Consider the following 19,715-nt stretch of genomic DNA (forward strand, 5'->3'; position numbering starts at 1 on the left):
TCAGTTTTCTTATTCCCCAAATTTTTATGGAAATTTTGAAGTTTGGAAAATAAAATTCTCAAAACATAACTATGCATTTCATTCCGAAATCAACGCTAGCAATGAAAAGTGCAAGGTTCATGTATTAATGATGAAAAGTTTTAATTCTGTAGGACAAAGGAGTGTACCGTCAGCAGAGGCATTACGTACTCTATTCTGTAACACACAAAGCAAAGCCGTGTACTTCCTTACGAGTTTCATTAACAGAAAGACTTCATACGAAGAACGAGTAACTGGGCTGGTATGTAAACATACGACTCGTCGCCACGGAATCCCAGTTCGGTCGGTGGCTGATTCATCTTGCTTCTGATACACTCTTATGGCTTCCATTTGGTCTTCCTTGACCAAACAATTGTTATCTGATCGAGACGAGCGACTTTATTCATGTTTCATTCGCGCACGATCTTAGGCCTTTGTTCCTCACAGGATATCCCTACCTCCTTAGTTTTAGGTTTTATTTTGACAATGGGTTAGAAAATGGCTTAGATTGAGTAGGAAAAACCGTATCCTTTATTACGGTATAGCCTCAGCATTTGCTTGTTGTGAAAATGTGAAACCACGTAAAATTATCTTCAGGGCTGCCGACATTGGGTTTGGAACCTACTATTTGCCAAGTGAGTATCAGAAGCAATTCGCTCAATTTTTTGAAGATGGTAAACCACGGAAAAGATATCTTCATAACTGTCAATATTAAGGTTCGAAACTATAATATTATGAATGCAGGTTTATAACAACACGAATACACCACTTTGTTACTTCTCTCAGTTGCGGTCTTCTTGACGCATAAAGATGAAGAATATTACTTTCTTGCCTTTACTCTCACCTTTTGTTACGGTCCTACTTTCATGTCAATTCCAGCTTGTGAGACACATATCCTGAGTCCACCCAGTTTTCACTCCCATGCAGCAAAGTCGGTCCGAGAAAATATCGATGTAAAAATAGCTTCGTCCGCGAACTGATTTCTTTCTTACAGAATACGTCTACCATTGATCACAACTGTGAGCTCACTGCGTCAGCTTTGATGCTCCATGATTCAATTTCACTTAGTAAGTTATGCTACCATCCTGGGCGAATACACATCCTTAGTACTTCGAATGATTCACCAGTTCGATTTTCGTATTTCCTGCCTGGCATTTAATCTCCCATAGCTTTTAACCCTATTGTCACCACTTTAAATCTGGAAATGCCTACTTTCATATATGATATCGTATCACATGTATGAAACCTACTCAGTGACCGTATAAATTCTATTCCCCTTCGCTCCTACGGTGAAGAAATCACTTCAGAGTGCACAATTCAGGGACATTTCAAATATTATCTAGCCAATATACTGTTTGCCGTCCCCGTGGTGTAGGGGTAGCGTACCTGCCTCTTACCCGGAGGCCCCGGGTTCGATTCCCGACCAGGTCAGGGAATTTTACCTGGACCTGAGGGGTGGTTCGAAGTCCACTCAGCCTACGTGATTAGAATTGAGGAGCTATCTGACGATCTAGAAAGCCTAGAATAACGGCCGAGACGATTCGTCGTACTGATCACACGACACCTCGTACTCTGCAGGACATCGGGCTGAGCAGCGGTCGCTTGGTAGGCCAAGGCCCTTCAAGGGCTGTAGTGCCATGGGTTTTTTGTTCAATATACTGTTCTGTTTAAACTGTCAACCAAAGAAGCACTGATGACAACGTGCTACAACCGGGTAGGCAAAATAAAATCGGACAAGAAAATACTTATAAGACTGACGCAGAATTGACCCCTGTTAATGAACAGGAGAATTGCCCATCAGAAGAAAACGCTGGAAATCGTGATTTCGATGCACCAATCGGTTGCTGTCACATGCCTGCACTTGCGCATCTTCCACATGCTCTGCCCCGAGTACGTCGCTATGTCATTACGTGTGCGTGAGTGAGACGAGCAGACGTGTTTATTGATCAGTTGAATGCAACACAAAATGGTGCTCACGGTAAAACAGGGTGTGTACATTGTTGAGTGTTATGCGAAGCACAATTCCGGGATAACCTGTGCGGAACTGCTTGCGCAAGAGTTAAAGGCTGGAAGTATGTTGGCAAAATCTCCAGCAATGACTGCAATGCAAAACTTAGTGGCGAAATGGCGTGAAATGGGCTCTGTAGCGAACAAAAACCGTAACTATCCGAGAAGAATTCGAACACCAGTAAAACATTGCTCGAGTGAAGGGAAGCCAGGAACGAAACCCGAACAAATCTTAACGCCGTTTATCTGACCTCCTCGATCACCTGATCTTTCTCCTTGTGACTTTTACCTGTGCCACAAACTGAATGGCGAGGTTTACACTAATAATCCTCATACATTGGAAGAGCTACAGCAGAACATTGCTATTGCTGCTATCTCTCAGGCCGAACTGCTACGTGTGTCTCTCACAGTTTAATAAATTAGACACAGCGCTGCATCGAGGTCAACGGTGGCCATTTCCACCATCTTCTGTGATGATCATTAGCATGGATCAATTTCACGTCAATCCTATTATAAATATGTTGCGGAACAGTTTTAATTTTAACAGCCGGTATTCCCACATTGCTGATAAGATGTCTCAATCAGCATGCGTGACTCATCGAAATGCTGTAAAACAATGAAAGAGGTAATTGCTCTCTTCACGTAGCAGTTCATGATTTACCTCCATTAAATGGTACAACCCATTCCTTCATTCCTTCAGTCGAATAAAGGTCTGAGTCATCACGTTCCCTATATGTCTTGATCAGATTTATCCAGTCAGTTCTATTGCGTAACCAGCTTCATTTAGCTCAGTGATTGTCATAACAGTATTTACTTTGATATAATATAACCTGCTTAACCTTATCTTTCTAGTTCCCTTTTGCAATCCACCATTTTGAGCAGGACATCCTTTCCCACAGAGCTATCTTCTTCTTTTACTACCGTGCTTCCCCACATCTGTGGGGTCGCGGGTGCGGACTGTGTAGCACATGTGGATTTGGCCCTGATTTACGGCCGGATGCGCTTCCTGACACCAACCCTATATGGAGGGATGTAAGCACTATTGCGTGTTTTTGTGGTGGTTAATAGTGTGGTATGTTGTCTGAATATGATGAGGAGAGTGTTGAGACGGAAACATCCACCCAGTCTCCGAGTCAGAAGAATTAATCAGAAGCGATTCAAATTCCCTACCCGGCCGGGAATCGAACCCGGGACCCTATGAACCGAAGGCCAGTACGCTGACCATTCAGCCAACGGGTCGGACTTTTTCCCCACGGTGGTATAGTTCTTGCAAATTCCTCGTTAACGATCGTTACGGTTTTGAAGCCTAGCTGGCCGGCTGTGTTTACATTCCTTGTCCGTGAAGTGTCAGGACTTCCCTAACTCAAGACACAGCATTGTCAACTCTTCATTTTAACTACTTAGCCTCTAAGAGTGAGCAGTGAGACTTGACAGAACTGTGTGCTGCTGTGGAACTTTCGAGACCTGACAAGCGAGCCGGCTTCAGGACCGGCACGCTTTTGAAGTACTACACATGGACCGTCACTGACAAAGTAAGCACGCTATTGGTCAACAGCCAACTGCTATTGGTCAGAGCAGAGAAGGCTATGGTTATTTTATGGGTGTGGTTCTTTTTAACGTTTGAGTCGGGGTCGTTAACGAGGAAATTAAGAGAACTATACATCTCATTATATGGTCAAAGTAGGATAAGATTGGTCTTACTATGTTCTGTTTGAAGGAGACTTTTGCCTTTAACTGGTCCAAAACATTGTGATTACTAATTCCGGCTGACCACGGTATTTTCATCAGTACCGCCAACACCATAGCTCGAGTGTATCAATCCTTCTGCTGTCAACATTCTTTCCAATCCACTTTCCGCACCCATAAGTAGATATAGGAAAAGCGATGGCATTGAACACTCTGCGTTTGATTCTGTAACTGATGTCCGTGTTTTCCAGATATTCTTAATGATTTTCAATGCGTTTCTTCCAAGCGCCATCCACTGTTTGTCTTACATATTCATTTTAGAACCAAGGATGTTGAAATCCTTAACAACCTTTTATTTCTTCGTCCTTCATATTAATTTTAACATCATTTTTTTCTGTCCTGACCATGATCTTAGACTTCTCGAGATTTAAATACAACCTTAATATCCTCCTTTCAACTTTTACCTTCCTGATCACATAATAAAAAATGTAAAAAATGTAACTCCTCGTTGCCCTCTGCCAAGAGGGTGGTACCGTTAGCATACCTGAGAACATTAATAAGTTAATACTACCACCAATGTTAACACCCATCATAGGCTCAAACAAATAATACCTTGAACAAAAATCACTTATTTCAACTTATGAATGATATTCTTGCCACACTAAAGCATATAGATATAATTTACAATATGTGAGCACAAAATTATTTATTAGTAGAACTGGATTACCTGTTTCATTTCATTGAACTCTTAACTGAGTGTCTATGCTCTTAATTTCGTGTAGTGCGTGATATTAATGGACAAGAATTAGTAGTATGAGAGCACTTCACGTAATAGGGCACTTTATATACAATCGATCATGTCAACTCGTAGGCTATCAATTGGTCCAATGTTATAAATGGGGCATCAATCGATACGAGGTTCCTCGTTGATTTGTGATGGGACAACTACTGGTTCAGACTGATGTATGCTTAATGGAGCATCTTGATGATAATCCAAGGTATTGAGATTCTAAAAATCATCATGGTATGAAGAAAAATGTACACGTAATTCCAATTCCAAAAAAAGAAGTTGAAGTTGTTCTTTGTATTTTTGGCTTACATTCATTGCATCGATGCAGTGTATCATATGAATGTTCTCCCCACCCACCTCAGTGTGGCTACAAATATTGTAGTCCTCGACAAAATCATACAGTAACTACTTTACTTTAAATCTTGTCTGTGCCTTCTACCTCAGATAAAAAGCTTGAACTTAAAAGTACTAAATATGACACACCTTATATGCGCAGAAAAAGAACTATGTAACACTTATTAAATCGATATTTTCTATTCAGGCTGGCTGTTGTCAGCTTTCCCAGCTTTGAATGATACTCTCTATGCTCATCCGTGTGGACTATTTCACTGAAGTGACACTGCAATCGAGGAATATAACGAGATCAACGTTACAGTTTGTGTTATACTTGCGCGCTTGTTTTGATAAACTTCCCTTCTGACATATTCCGATAATATCGAAAAACCAATGCTGAAGTTCCAATGATCAAAATTTGCATTTTTAACATAAGTACACTTTCTGAATATGCACAGTGTGTATATTCCAATATTGCCTACGTGCCAGATCATTAGATTCATTGTTACTAACAATTATTAAAACGCTTATGCAGTTCAAAATTAGAATTTACGATCCCAAAGCTCCAAATGTGTAATTTTCGTCCTTTTAATATGTAAATGTGCAATGTCAAATAAACCGCTGTGGTACAGTACCATATTTGGCCTTGCAAATAGAAAGGAACAGACATGCTATTTAAAGCACTGTACCTGCTATGTAAATCTATCAAGGGAATAATCATTACTTTTACTATTACTGTTTAGTTATTATAAAATAATTTTTTGCAACTACTGTATGTCAGTCCCACACGGACCAGTGCTTTTAGAATCCACTAAACCATATTGGCATTGCTAATGCCACAGAGGCAATAATAAAAATTTCTCTGAAGAAAGTTATTTAATCCGGGATATTGGAGAAGAATCGCAGAGGGAAAAATATAATTTTCAATAAACTGCGTTTTCCTGAACAAGATATGCTGGGGAAATATTTTACTTAATTTCCAGACGTGGAATCACATTATTGAAAACAACCAAACAGAATAAATTATTCAAATCCTGCGTTAAATATGTATCGTGCACAGGATGTATAAGAATACTGGGTGTCTCTTTTAAATCCAGACCCAGCGCACGGTGTTTGTACTCTGCGCTACCCCAGCTGCCTCAGCCCAAATTACGTCACGCGCGGCCGCCCTGCTTTAAACGTGTGTACAATCTTATTGAAATATTACCTTATAAAATATGCTAGAAGTGTCATTATTCATAACGAGGGACGTCATAAACACCACTAAGATTTTCTGCACACTAATGGCGAGAGTTACGACTGTTTACACGACCGTTAAGATAGAAACCAGGCCTCATCCGAGGAGAACACAAGCTTTGGGTCGAATAAACGATCATTCAATGATGCAAGATACCACTCACAATATCTCATTCTTGTGGCTGATCAGAGGGTTTTAGGCATTGGGCCCGTGTAAACATGTACGGTTTGATGTGTAAAAGCTTTGTAGCTCTGTGTGCAGAAGAAACCGAAACCCCAACTTGTTGAGCTAATTCTGAGTGATTTATTCGGTGATCGCTAAACATTCGCACCAATGTCATCTACCCTTTCCTCAGTTAAAACTGCTCGTGCGCGCGCATGATTTTTATTGAGCACTGAGCCAGTAGTTCCAAATTTAATAACAATTACGTGAATCTAGGCTCGTGAAGGTGGCACTTCCTCAGGAAATTGCTGAACAAATGCATTGCGTACCCGTCGAGGCGACTCGTACTTAAAACAACATACAAAAATACGGTGTTGCAATGTTACCGTGTTAACAGCTGATACTTAGACTGCCAATTGATGCTCGGTCGAACATATGCTTGCTCCTTGCAAGGTCAAGAATTATGCGCGCGCCTTCCGTACAGCTGCTTAGGTCTGGGAGAGTAAAAACGCCCCTGGACGCTCTGGGTTAATAAGAGAAACCCTGTAAATGTAACAATAGCTAACTGGTAGGTTTGGAAAATTATAGACAAGTGTCCAATATGTATTATCTTTCATTTTTCATACTAATAAATCGTATTAGAAAAATACAAGGTGTACTCTATAACAGTATGTCTGAATAAGAAACAAGGATACAGGAATTTGACTATATACTTTATGTTGTGTGTCCTTCGCGCCTACAATCTCCGCAGCCCGCCCGACACATGGATGTTTCCAGAGACCACGAGGCAGACTGCAGTGCGCTGACGTGATCATCGGTGACGTCAGCCAGCGCCATAAAAGGAGCAACATTTCTCGCCTCTCCAGGACTCCTACAGTGTCCAACGACCAGACTACACCGCAAGTCAGACACGGAGGCACCCTCTTAAAAATGTGTTCTGAACAGGTGGACTGATTCCTGGCCGTGAGGTTTCACCTCTGGACTTTGCCTCATTCATCCTGCATCCCGTAGCCACGTCGAGCACCCATCCAAGAATTCTGCTACTCACTCAAGTCGCCTACAGTGCTCCGACTCCAATCATAGCATTCTGCTATATATGAACACTAGACGCAAGTTCCTTGCAAGTTATACGCCTCCTGTTAGCATTCGGCTAATACGAACTCTCTTTACAAGTTCCACTTGTTATTATACATGACCGATAGTTTTCGACTATCAAGAACATTCTCTCATTTGAACAGACTGTCACATCGAGAGAAGATTAAATGTATATGGGAATCTAATTTGGTACTAATGTAAATATTACTCAGGCCCTCAGCCTACGACCATATATTAGCATTAAACGTGTGCAACTCAACAAGCTTCAAGAAAAGTTTTGTTCTATTTCATGTACATATTGTATAAATGTGTTGAAGCAATAAAATTTTATGTTGTGACTTGTATACCAGTATTCACTGGCATCCTGGAAGGGAGGGTGCGATCAGTCGTTGAGAGGAAGTTGGATGAAAACCAGTGTGGTTTCAGACCACAGAGAGGCTGTCATGATCAGATTTTCAGTATGCGCCAGGTAACTGAAAAATGCTACGAGAGGAATAGGCAGTTGTGTTTATGATTCGTAGATTTAGAGAAAGCATATGACAGGGTACCGAGGGAAAAGATGTTCGCCATACTGGGGGACTATGGAATTAAAGGTAGATTATTAAAATCAATCAAAGGCATTTATGTTGACAATTGGGCTTCAGTGAGAATTGATGGTAGAATGAGTTCTTGGTTCAGGGTACTTACAGGAGTTAGACAAGGCTGTAATCTTTCACCTTTGCTGTTCGTAGTTTACATGGATCATCTGCTGAAAGGTATAAAATGGCAGGGAGGGATTAAGTCAGGTGGAAATATAGTAAGCAGTTTGGCCTATACTGGCGACTTGGTCTTAATGGCAGACTGTGCCGAAAGCCTGCAGTCTAATATCTTGGAACTTGAAAATAGGTGCAATGAGTATGGTATGAAAATTAGCCTCTCGAAGACTAAATTGATGTCAGTAGGTAAGAAATTCAACAGAATTGAATGTCAGATTGGTGATACAAAGCTAGAACAGGTCGATAATTTCAAGTATTTAGGTTGTGTGTTCTCTCAGGATGGTGATATAGTAAGTGAGATTGAATCAAGGTGTAGTAAAGCTAATGCAGTGAGCTCGCAGTTGCGATCAGCAGTATTCTGTAAGAAAGAAGTCAGCTCCCAGACAAAACTATCTTTACATCGGTCTGTTTTCAGACCAATTTTGCTTTAAGGGAGCGAAAGCTGGGTTGACTTAGGATATCTTATTCATAAGTTAGAAGAAACAGACATGAATGTAGCAAGAATGATTGCTGGTACAAACAGGTGGGAACAATGGCAGGAGGGTACTCGGAATGAGGAGATAAAGGCTAATTTAGGAATGAACTCGATGGATGAAGCTGTACGCATAAACCGGCTTCGGTGGTGGGGTCATGTGAGGTGAATGGAGGAGGATAGATTACCAAGGAGAATAATAGACTCTGTTATGGAGGGTAAGAGAAGTAGAGGGAGACCAAGACGACGATGGTTAGACTCGGTTTCTAACGATTTAAAGATAAGAGGTATAGAACTAAATGAGGCCACAACACTAGTTGCAAATCGAGGATTGTGGCGACGTTTAGTAAATTCTCAGAGGGTTGCAGACTGAACACTGAAAGGCATAACAGTCTATAATGATAATGTATGTATGTATGTATGTTGTATACCAAGTTCCCTATATACAACACTTTATATGAATAAAAAGAACAACACTCGAGAAGCTACAGATGAAGATAAATAACGGGAGTGTATAGGAGTGGATGAACCTTCAATCAGAGATACCAAGGAAATTTCAAGGCTTTAAGTACAACAGATACCCAGCTTTTTGCGGAAATCGGAAATCTTTTATAATAACAATCATAGCATTTTAGAGAACGAAAATGGCATGAATTTAATTCTCAAAAGTAATTATGGATTTGAATTAAACATAGAGGTATTCTTGACACAGATAAGGGAACCCGATAAAATTTTAAATGAAACCATTGCAATTAACATATTATTCACAACCTTGAGGTGACAATTTCATGCGCTTCCTAGCGCACCCCGCACCGATAGATGAACGTGTGTTCAGTACTCGACCAAACAGCCTTAGTACCAGGACAATCCAGCCTTTCCTATTGTATGTTACACCTTATATAACAGCACTCTAGGGTTTATACGTATTAATTTCGCACTCTTACAGCTGTTCTTTCTTTTTTCTATCTTACAGTTGATCGAAACAGGCTCAATTCATTTTGACGACACACGCATATGGACTCAAATGTTTTAAATAATTTTTACACTGATGATGGACCTCAGAGTCCGAAAACTGGTTATTATTGAAATTAGTGTGCTGATACAACTGTGATTATTAATAATAATAAAGAATTACCTTGTTAAGGTCCAAATATTTTCTATTTCAGTTTTGATCTACAAGTACAGTCGAAACCTATTACTGTGACATCGGTTTCAATTATGTATTGGATATAATAGTTAAATCAACGGTCTAATCTATATACTATTCAAACACTCTATTTAAAAATTCGCTTAGTACAACATCGCATATTACGACATATCTTATAAAATGGATTAGTTTATTCACATTATTTGAGCAATGTATCGAGTGTAACACGGCGGGACCACGCAGTTGGTCTGCCATTGCTAAGCAGAACCTTGGAGGGCAGTGCCAATCCAACTGACGAGCCCAAATGGCACGTCTGGGCGAAACTCTGCAAACGTACATGGCCTAACCACCCAAACGCTGGTACTATTCCCGAGATTTTAACATCTGCCGCCGTGAAAGCCATTTTTGAAAATGTCAATTTTCGTTTGTTACGCATCTGGGGATTGCTGACAACGCAAAGCTTATTTTCAAACGCTTATTTTCAGTAGATTGTAGATTTCAAATCAGTCTGTCTTTTAAACAGTCAAGGCAAGCATCGCTGTGAAATCAGTTGCGAAAGAAAGTGTTCACCATAATTTGACGATTATAAAATGGGGGAATGAAACGTCAGCGTTGCGAAGGAAGTGCATGTATCACACTCAAGGCTTTCTACAATTTGGAAGGACAGAGAGACCTTCTCATTTATTAGCCAAGACCGTGTGCGATATTATCGATCAAGTAACATTGTTGCTGTTTATTTCCTCACTTAGTATTTTATATTTTGCGGTACGTACTGTGTGAACATTAGAAGAAAAATTCTCCTCAGTCCCACGCCACAAATACTGTATTACAAATACAGTATTTATGTCACTTATGTTATAGAGCCCGGATGTTAATGCAGTAAAAGGTTAGAATGCAAATTTACTGAAATGAGTAACAAGTAGAGTCTACCCGCATGACGGTAATGCTATGAGGTTTGCATAATCATTAGGGGTTCGGCCCATTTGAATCCCCTAGAATTGATGTTACTTCCACTACATTGCGTTAGAGAGGGCTAGTCGACAGTTCCTACTAAATAATTTTGTTACTAAATATGGCGGCGATGGGAGAGTAAAGGCCTTGGAGTGGGAAGGGAGCGGCCGTTGCCTTAATTAGCGTACATCATCAGCATTTGCCTGGTGTGAAAATGAGAAACCACCGAAAACCATCTTCAGGGTTATCGACAGTGGGGTTCGGACCCACTATCTACCGAATGCAAGCTCACAGCTGCACGGCCGTAACTGCAAGGCCAACTCGTCCGGTATGATGACCGGTTTTGAATGTAGTCTTAAATATACGACGAAAGGTCAGGCAGGTCATTATTCTACCTCCAGAAACTGGCTGTTTACATCATAACAATAACATTTTGGGAATGGTGGCCAGAGATGGTCTGCAAGCGGTTCTCAGAGAGCCGTTATTCATCTACAGCCGACTCCAAGCTCACAGGCTCCACAGGCACTGGACCTCCTACTGCCAGGACGCTTGAAATTTCTTTCCCTGCCAGCACTCTTTGGCAAGTTTCGCTTCAGACTATTTGAGCTTAATCCAAATGGACTTTCAACATATTAGGCTATCTTACGTACATGTAGTACGTGCTGAAGAGATGTTAAGTACAGAGCAAAAATGGCCAACCGGACACCAGTGTGATACGAACCGACTACTTCCCGATTACGCCTGGTATCAATTGAGTGAGACTATAGCTCTCTGTGTGCTACACTGTACAGAGTTCGTGGTTTCAAGGTCGTTAATAGGGTTGTTGCAGGCTTATCGAATTGGTGATAAGCAGGGAACACATGTCATCGTCTTGTGATAGCTCAGCATTAGACAGCGAAATCGGGAGGTTGTGGGTTCGGATCCCACTGGTATCCAGTTGGTCATTGTTACTCCGTACAGTACTCAACATCTCTTGAACACGTAATATATGTGCGTAACACGATCTAATAGGTTGAAAGTCGATTTATATTATTACAATGCGGTCGTGAAAATTCAATATTCATTTATTTGAGCTTACTCGATTCCTCAGATTTCCTTCTCTCTTGCTGAAGATGTTTACGGTAGTTTTTGATCCACGTAGACAGAAGATATTCAGAAATATTGTAAATTTAGTACAATTTTCAACTTTTGAACTGCTCTGGTCACGAAATAAAAGGTGACCAATAGTAATTATTAGCCTGCCCCGCGGTGTGGGAGTAGCATGTTTGCCTCTTATCCGGAGGCCCCAGATTCGATTCCCGGCCAAGTCAGGGATTTTTACCTGGATCTGAGGGTTCATTCGAGGTCCACTCAGCCTGCGTGATTACAGAGCGATCTGACGGTGAGATAGCGGCCCCGGTCTATAAAACGAAGAACAACGGCCGAGAGGAATCGTCGTGATGATCACAGGACACCTCGTACGTGATTTGCAGGCCCTCGGACAGAGTAGTGGTCGCTGGGTAGACTTTGGCCATTCTGGGCTGCTGCGCCATGGGGTTTGGTTTGGTTTCTCGCGTGCCAATAATACACGCAGGTTTTCGACGACGGTGTGTTAGGCTGTAATGAGCTTAATTAAGATTCGGTGCAATTATGTTCTTGGTGTAGAAATGGGAAACTACAGCAAACAAACTTCAGTGCTCATAGAACACGTACCACATAGCTAAAATGCCAAGTCTTCTGTATTTTAGCTTAATAGATACCACACATTATTCCTATAAATGGCATTGAAATATATATTAGGTCTAATAATAATAATAATAATAATAATAATAATAATAATAATAATAATAATAATAATAATGTGGCTTCAGTTACTGGGTGCTGGCATCTTGACTGGGTGCCATTTATGCTGCTTATGTGTTCATTTCGAAGTTTCATTTCACTCCACCAGATGATAACTTAGAAACCGAAATTCCATTGTGGGATATATACGGATAAATTTCAAGGAATTTCTTCGGATGAACATCAATTCTTTTACATGCTGACATCGTATGGCATGGAGTGATAAATAGACTTTCTTCCAACTTTTGAAATTCCGACAACCTCTACCAGGCTTGAACCCACGAACTTTGTACAATGAAGTACACAGGGAGCTGCAGTCTCACTCAATTGATACCAGGCGTAGCAGTTGTCAATGGATCACAATTTTAGAAATAATAAATAAATGAAATTGCGTATGGCTTTTAGTGCCGAGAGTGTCCGAACCCGAGACCCCTGTGACCAAAGGCCAGCACGATAACCATTTAGCCATGGAGCCGGACTAAACTCGTGTCCTTATCACGAGGTGGTGCAGCTCTTTTCAGGAACATCCCCGATGGAGGTGAGCTGCATGAACCATTTCAACCACATACCAGCACTTCTGCCATTCTTAAATATCTGGCAGTACCTGGAATCGAACCCGGCTCCCGAGGACGGCAGCTTATAACACTAACCGTCACGCTACGGAGGCAGAAATAATAATAAGAAGAAGAAGAAGAGGAAAAATAAAGTACGAGTCTCAGTGGTTCAGGCGGTAGCGCGCCGGCCTCTCAACGCTGGGTTCCGTGGTTCAAATCTAGGTCACTCCATGTGAGATGTGTGCTGGACAAAGCGGAGTCGGGACAGGTTTTTCTCCGGATACAGCGCTTTTCCCTGTCATCATTCATTCCAGCAACACTCTCCAATATAATTTCCTTTTCAGTCATCATGGCCCCAGAGGAGTGCGACAGGCTTCGGAAAACTCACATCCTCGCCCCTAGATGGGGGGTTCTTCATTCCATTCCTGACCCGGTCGGATGATTGGAAACAGGCTGTGGACTTCCATTTTCAAGAAGAAGAAAGGAAGGGCAATAAGAGGAATATAAATGTTTTCTTAGACTATTAAAAATGTTTATAACCATACACGATCGGAATAGTAAAATATGAAAAAAATTGATTGAGTGATTACCACACCCCTATATATCACATAGATCTGGAGGCAGATTTCCCACGCAGCTGTGGGACAATAACTCTGGAATGCCGCTCGGCTTGTGGAAGTGGCATTGGAAACCCCTGCAGTATCGAAGGGTAGGCTGGAAGCTCTATGTAAGGGTCGTTAATAGGATTGCTGTAGACTTATCGCATTAAGGATAAGCAGGGCACACGTGTCATCGCCTTGTGATAGCTCAGCATTAGACAGGGTGGAGCATATTGAAATGTAATTTAGAGGAAGGGGGATATCACTTAGGTAATTTGATAGCACGTCTTATGTCACACTTACAAGGAACCAACCCCACTTGGGCCATGGCTATTGCAATGAAAGCTAATGTTTGTATAGTGCAGAGCGTGGTACTAGTAATCTGTATCGCCCTTTGACGTAGAGTACCAGTATCGTTTCGGGCTGGTGAGTGTCACAAACAAAATAATTTCTAGACCGCATTTGCGACGACAGTGTTCAATTTTCATTTTCTTCTTAAATTCCCAAACCAACTTTTTTATTACTATTATTATATTTGCCTTCATTCATAGTGGTGAAATTATGACTCATGGTCAACCACACTCTCTCAACAATGTACATAAAATAAAAATATTCTACCAAGGACTGGCCGTGCGGTTAGGGCCGCGTAGCCGTGAGCTTGCATTCTGAAGATAGTGGGTTTGAACCCCACTTTCGGCAACCCTGAAGACGGTCGTCCGTGGTTTCCCACTTTCGCACCAGGCAAATGCTTAAGAGAGATTCGGTCTGACATCTGGCAGGCTTAGACTAAAACGGAACGTCGAAATTTACGAGAAAACAGCCAGATGGCGACAAATTAAAATTACTGCACACGGTATATGATTCAGTGAAATGCTAACCAATTATGAGTGGCGAGGATTTTAAGGATAAACAATTACAGGCTTTCTTATCCTAGAGTATTTCAGTTAGTGTCACTTTGTCTCATAAGATCCTTGTATCAATAGTACAGATAAGGGACACACACGCACACATTAGCGTAATTGTTATGTTACATGAAATCAGTAATGCCCCAGGGGATGAACACAATCCGCTGTACAGAAACAGCTCTAGCGTTTCGCGAACACGTCGTTGGCAAGCCCGGGCATTATGGAGTACGTGCGTTGTTCCAGCTGGAGGACGTGACTTGTCCAGCACAGCCACTCGTCCGCTGAGGATCATATTCCTAGCGACACACTTAATCCTCATACATCCCCTGGCTGCACTTGGCGTTCTACCTTCGACCCTCTAGGACTTCCGTTGTTCCATAAAACATCGCTGTACCTTTCTCTTTTAATTCCTCCAAGCTAATTTTAGTTCGTTTCCTCTCCTTCATTTACCTTTCTAGCGGCCTTTGGAACCTGAGGTCCCGGGTTAAAACAGGAAGAGATAGCCGGATATTTTACGGACTAAAAATTGTCCCTGTCGAGTGAAATGCTACGAGGTTTGTGTCACGTACCTGTGGAGCTTGCATTCGTGAGATAGTGGATTTGAATCGCACTGTTGGCAGCCCTGAAGATAGCTTCCAGTGATTTCCGATTTTCCCTTTTCCATTGTACCCAGAGGACCTGACCACGTCGGTGCGATGAAAAATAAATATTCTTAAAAGTCCCTTCGATATGTTATGTCGTAATATGTTAGCACGTAAAAAATATCTAGTGACACATTTTAGGGTATATACAAATAAGTAAATAAATTAAAACTCGGTCTTAGATCGTCGAGCACGTGATAAAGTAAAACGTAGCGTCAAAATTGTGAAGCAGTCAGCTATGATGGGATCAAGTATAAATGCCTGCACAGAGTATCTGAGGCCATACCAGTATTATTATTATTATTATTATCATTGTTCTTTCTCCTTCACCTTTAGGGTCTTCTAGGGACCACGTGACAATTTCAATGCATCATAATTTTTGTTCCTTCTTTCTATGTCTCCTTTTTCTCTCCTCGGACTATTTTGAGCCTGTTTTATTTTCCTTCCGACCTTGGAATCCTTTCATTATAAACACCTCTCCCTCTATTGCTGCTTCTTCTGCTACACTGCCAACGGCCGTAGCTGTGTGGAAACAATGGATCCTGTTGCGAACGACGAAATAACATATCGGCCGCTCATAACAAAGTTCAGTTCCATAGGCGCACAAATACAATTTTGAAACAAATCAAATGGAGGACCAGACTGCCCCAAACGAGCAGACACAAACACATCACTCACAGGGTGATTCAAACATTTATTACACATGAATAAAACACTGCATATTTACACATTATGTACAACAAATTCGGAGGTACACCAAAACACGTGTACTGCTGCCGGTCGCCATGTTCAGTGTCTGTGTATAAAACAAAAACGCAGCAGCACATTGCCAACTGTTACAAAATGAAATGCGGCAGACGAGTACCAACACAAAAGCCGCAACATACTCCCCCCTTTGAGGGATCTCAACACTCAAAATCAAAGTCAAGTGTTCATGTTCATCACAGACAAATTAATAAAAAAAACTCAGATACAACATATACAAATATACAACTATACAACATCCTTGGGCAATGGACACAATTTCACTATGGCACGGCGCAAAAGACCAGTTTTAGTCTTTACACTGACCACACGAGTAATATTGTCACAACCAGGATGGAGCTCCTGGATTATACCAGTTTTCCAAACCAGAGGAGGAAGGTTATCCTCCCTTAGAAGCACTAAATCTCCCACAGTTGGAGTCCACTTCCCTACAGAAGACCATTTATGTCTTTGTTGAAGTGATTGTATGTATTCTTTTGACCACCTCTGCCAAAACTCGTGATACAGCTGTTGCATCAAATTCCATTTAGTTAGACAGGAGTGGGAGCTGTTGGATATATCTGGAGAGGGGATAGAGGTCAATCGTCTCCCTACTAGAAAATGTCCAGGTGTCAAATAGCATTGATCATTGGGGTCGTCAGTCATTGAACAGAGAGGTCTCGAGTTCAACACAGACTCAATTTGATACAAAAGAGTACTCAGCTCTTCAAAATTAAGAATGCATTTTCCTAGGGTCCGCTTTAAAAGTGATTTTGTGGACTTTATTCCAGCTTCCCAAAGTCCACCGAAATGAGGACTGGAGGGTGGAATAAACCTCCAATTCACATTCAAATTAGATGAATATTCCTCTATTTCAGTAGAGCTATCCTTAATAAATCTTAATAACTCATTATTGGCTCCAACAAAATTTGTGCCATTATCACTCAAGATGAGATTTGGAAATCCTCTACGCGCCGTGAATCTTCTAAATGCGGCGAGGAAGTCCTGAGTTGTTAGACTCTTCACCGTTTCAAGATGTATTGCCTTAGTGACAAGACAAACAAAGAGAGCAATGTACGCTTTAAACTTTATCTTACTCCTCGGGTTATCACCTTTAATGATGACTGGGCCACCATAATCAAGACCAACCTTAACAAAGGGTAACGATGGTTCAACTCTATACGAGGGTAACTGACCCATTATGTGAGTGGTGAGTGGAGGTTTGCTCTTGAAGCACTTGTAGCATGAATGGATCACACCACGAACAACTGTCTTCCCACGTGGAATCCAAAATCTGTTACGCAAGGAAAACAATACAGCCTGAGGGCCGGAATGCAATAGCATCTCATGTTCATGTTTAACAATCAATTTAGTAACAAAGTGTTTCGGAGGAAGAATGATGGGGTGTTTTTCATTGTATTCCAACTGAGAATTCATGAGTCGACCACCGACTCTCAACAACCCATAATCGTCGAGGAATGGATTCAAAGTTTTCAATGAGCTCGAAGAGGCAACTAAATGATTAGACCTCAAGTCATGAAGTTCCTTACCATACTCAATAGCTTGCATCAGACTTATTAGTTTCATTTCACTAATCATCAGTTCTTCAAGGGTGAGTGAACCAATGACACGAGCATCCTTAGTGGAGCGAACATTGGTAATAAATCTCAGAACATAACTATAAACTCGCTTAAGTTTGAGAAAGGACGAAAACTTCTCTAACTCAGGTGGGTACATGTTAACTAGCAAGACTCTCAAAGAGGGTTTCGATTCTGCATTCACAGCAGATGGTGAATTACTGGCAACAAAATCAGGGTACACCGGGAATAATTCGTGCAACCAGGATGGACCATGCCACCATACATCAAGAGAAAACATTTGTGAGGGTAAAACACCTCGAGACAAGTGGTCAGCTGGATTGCTGTGGATAGGTACGTGTCTCCAATCTGAGACTGAAGTGAGGGATTGAATTTCAGCAACTCTATTAGCGACAAAGGTTTTCCAACAATTGGCGGGTTTCTGTAACCAACACAGAACTATCGTGCTGTCAGTCCAGCAGTATGTTGAGAAAGGAATGTGCAATTTCAGCGATTCAGTTACCTTACTCATTATGCGAGAAAGCAATAGAGCAGCACAAAGCTCTAAACGGGCAATAGATTGCTGTTTTAATGGAGCAACTCTCGATTTAGAAGTCAACAGGATCACTGATACCTCATCATTATCAGATACTGTCCTAATATACACACAAGCACCATAGGCAGCTTCTGAAGCGTCAGAAAAGCCATGGATTTCAATAACCTTATTCTTAGCAAAGGGCATTACATTTCTTTGCACTCTGAGGTCATTAAGCAAGGGGAGCTCACTGTAGATAGCATTCCAGATTTCAAGAATTTCAGATGAAGGTTCTAACACATCATCCCAATCAATTGTCAACTGCCAAAGGGACTGCAGGATAAGTTTACACTTAACTACGGCACATCCTAACAATCCAAGGGGATCAAATATGGAAGCAATGATAGTGAGAATGCTTCTCTTAGTGACTTCCTTAGGTGCTTTCTTCAAGTTTATTTGAAACTGAAACTCATCACATTTAGGATGCCACACGATACCTAATGTTTTAATAGCTTCATCCTTAGTGAGGTTACAAGGTGACAACATTTCTCTATCCTCTACAGGGACATTGGCAACAGCTTCTGGACAATTTGACGTCCATTTTCTAAGATGAAAATGTGCACTATCAAGCACAGAAGAGATTTCTGATTGAAGCTCCTTAGCTTCTTCAACTGAACTAGTACCTGTCAGCAGGTCGTCAACATAAAAACAAGAGCGAATTATCTCTGATGCAGTGGGGTGAGATTCCTTGTGTTCATCAGCAAGTTGAACTAGACATCTCGTAGCAAGAAAAGGGGCGGAACTTGTACCATATGTGACAGTAGTAAGACGGTAGTCCTTGATTTCTTCATCAGTAGATTCACGCCAAACAATTTTCTGAAGATTTCTGTGGTCAGGATGAATTAGCACACATCTATACATCTTAGCAATGTCAGCCGTAAGAGCAACAAAATAGGTTCTGAACCTTAAAACAATGGACAGCAAGTCAGGCTGAGTAGTAGGACCAACCATTAACATAGAATTCAATGCTATCCCATTTGATGATTCACAACTTCCGTCAAAAACAACTCTCAACTTGGTTGTAGTGCTAGAATCCTTGAGCACACAATGATGGGGCAAGTAAAAGCTTAAAGAGTTAGAGGTCTCTGGAGGTGCAATTTCCATGTGACCCATTTCACTGTATTCACGCATGAAATCTGCATAATTCGTTTTCAAGTCTGGAAGCTTAGCAAATTTATTTTCCATCTGTTTGAGCCTTCTAACTGCATTATGCTTAGACTCAGCCACAGGTGGCACTTCCGCAAGAATAGGAAGTTTGACAACAAACCTACCAGAATCATCTCTTTGAATATTCACAAAGTGTTCTTCACAAGCCCTTTCTTCAGGAGTAAGAACTGGTTGATGAAGTTCTTCAAGCTCCCAAAACCTTTGGAGTTTAGTGTCAATAGAATCAAGTTTTACAAGATTAGCACGACGAGCCTTGGCATTATTCTTAATGCACGACTCAGGGAAAGTGCCTGACAGCACCCAACCAAATTCGGTATCTAATAAAGCGGGATAACCCTTCTTATGCAAAATATTAGAAGACACAGTTTCATAATAGACATCAGCACCTAGCAAAATATCAATAGTAGAGGGCTGATTAAATGTCCTATCACTCAAAATAATATCATCAGGAATAACCCA

Source organism: Anabrus simplex, chromosome 9 (assembly GCF_040414725.1).
Source record: "Anabrus simplex isolate iqAnaSimp1 chromosome 9, ASM4041472v1, whole genome shotgun sequence".
Classification (NCBI taxonomy): Eukaryota; Metazoa; Arthropoda; class Insecta; order Orthoptera; family Tettigoniidae; genus Anabrus; species Anabrus simplex.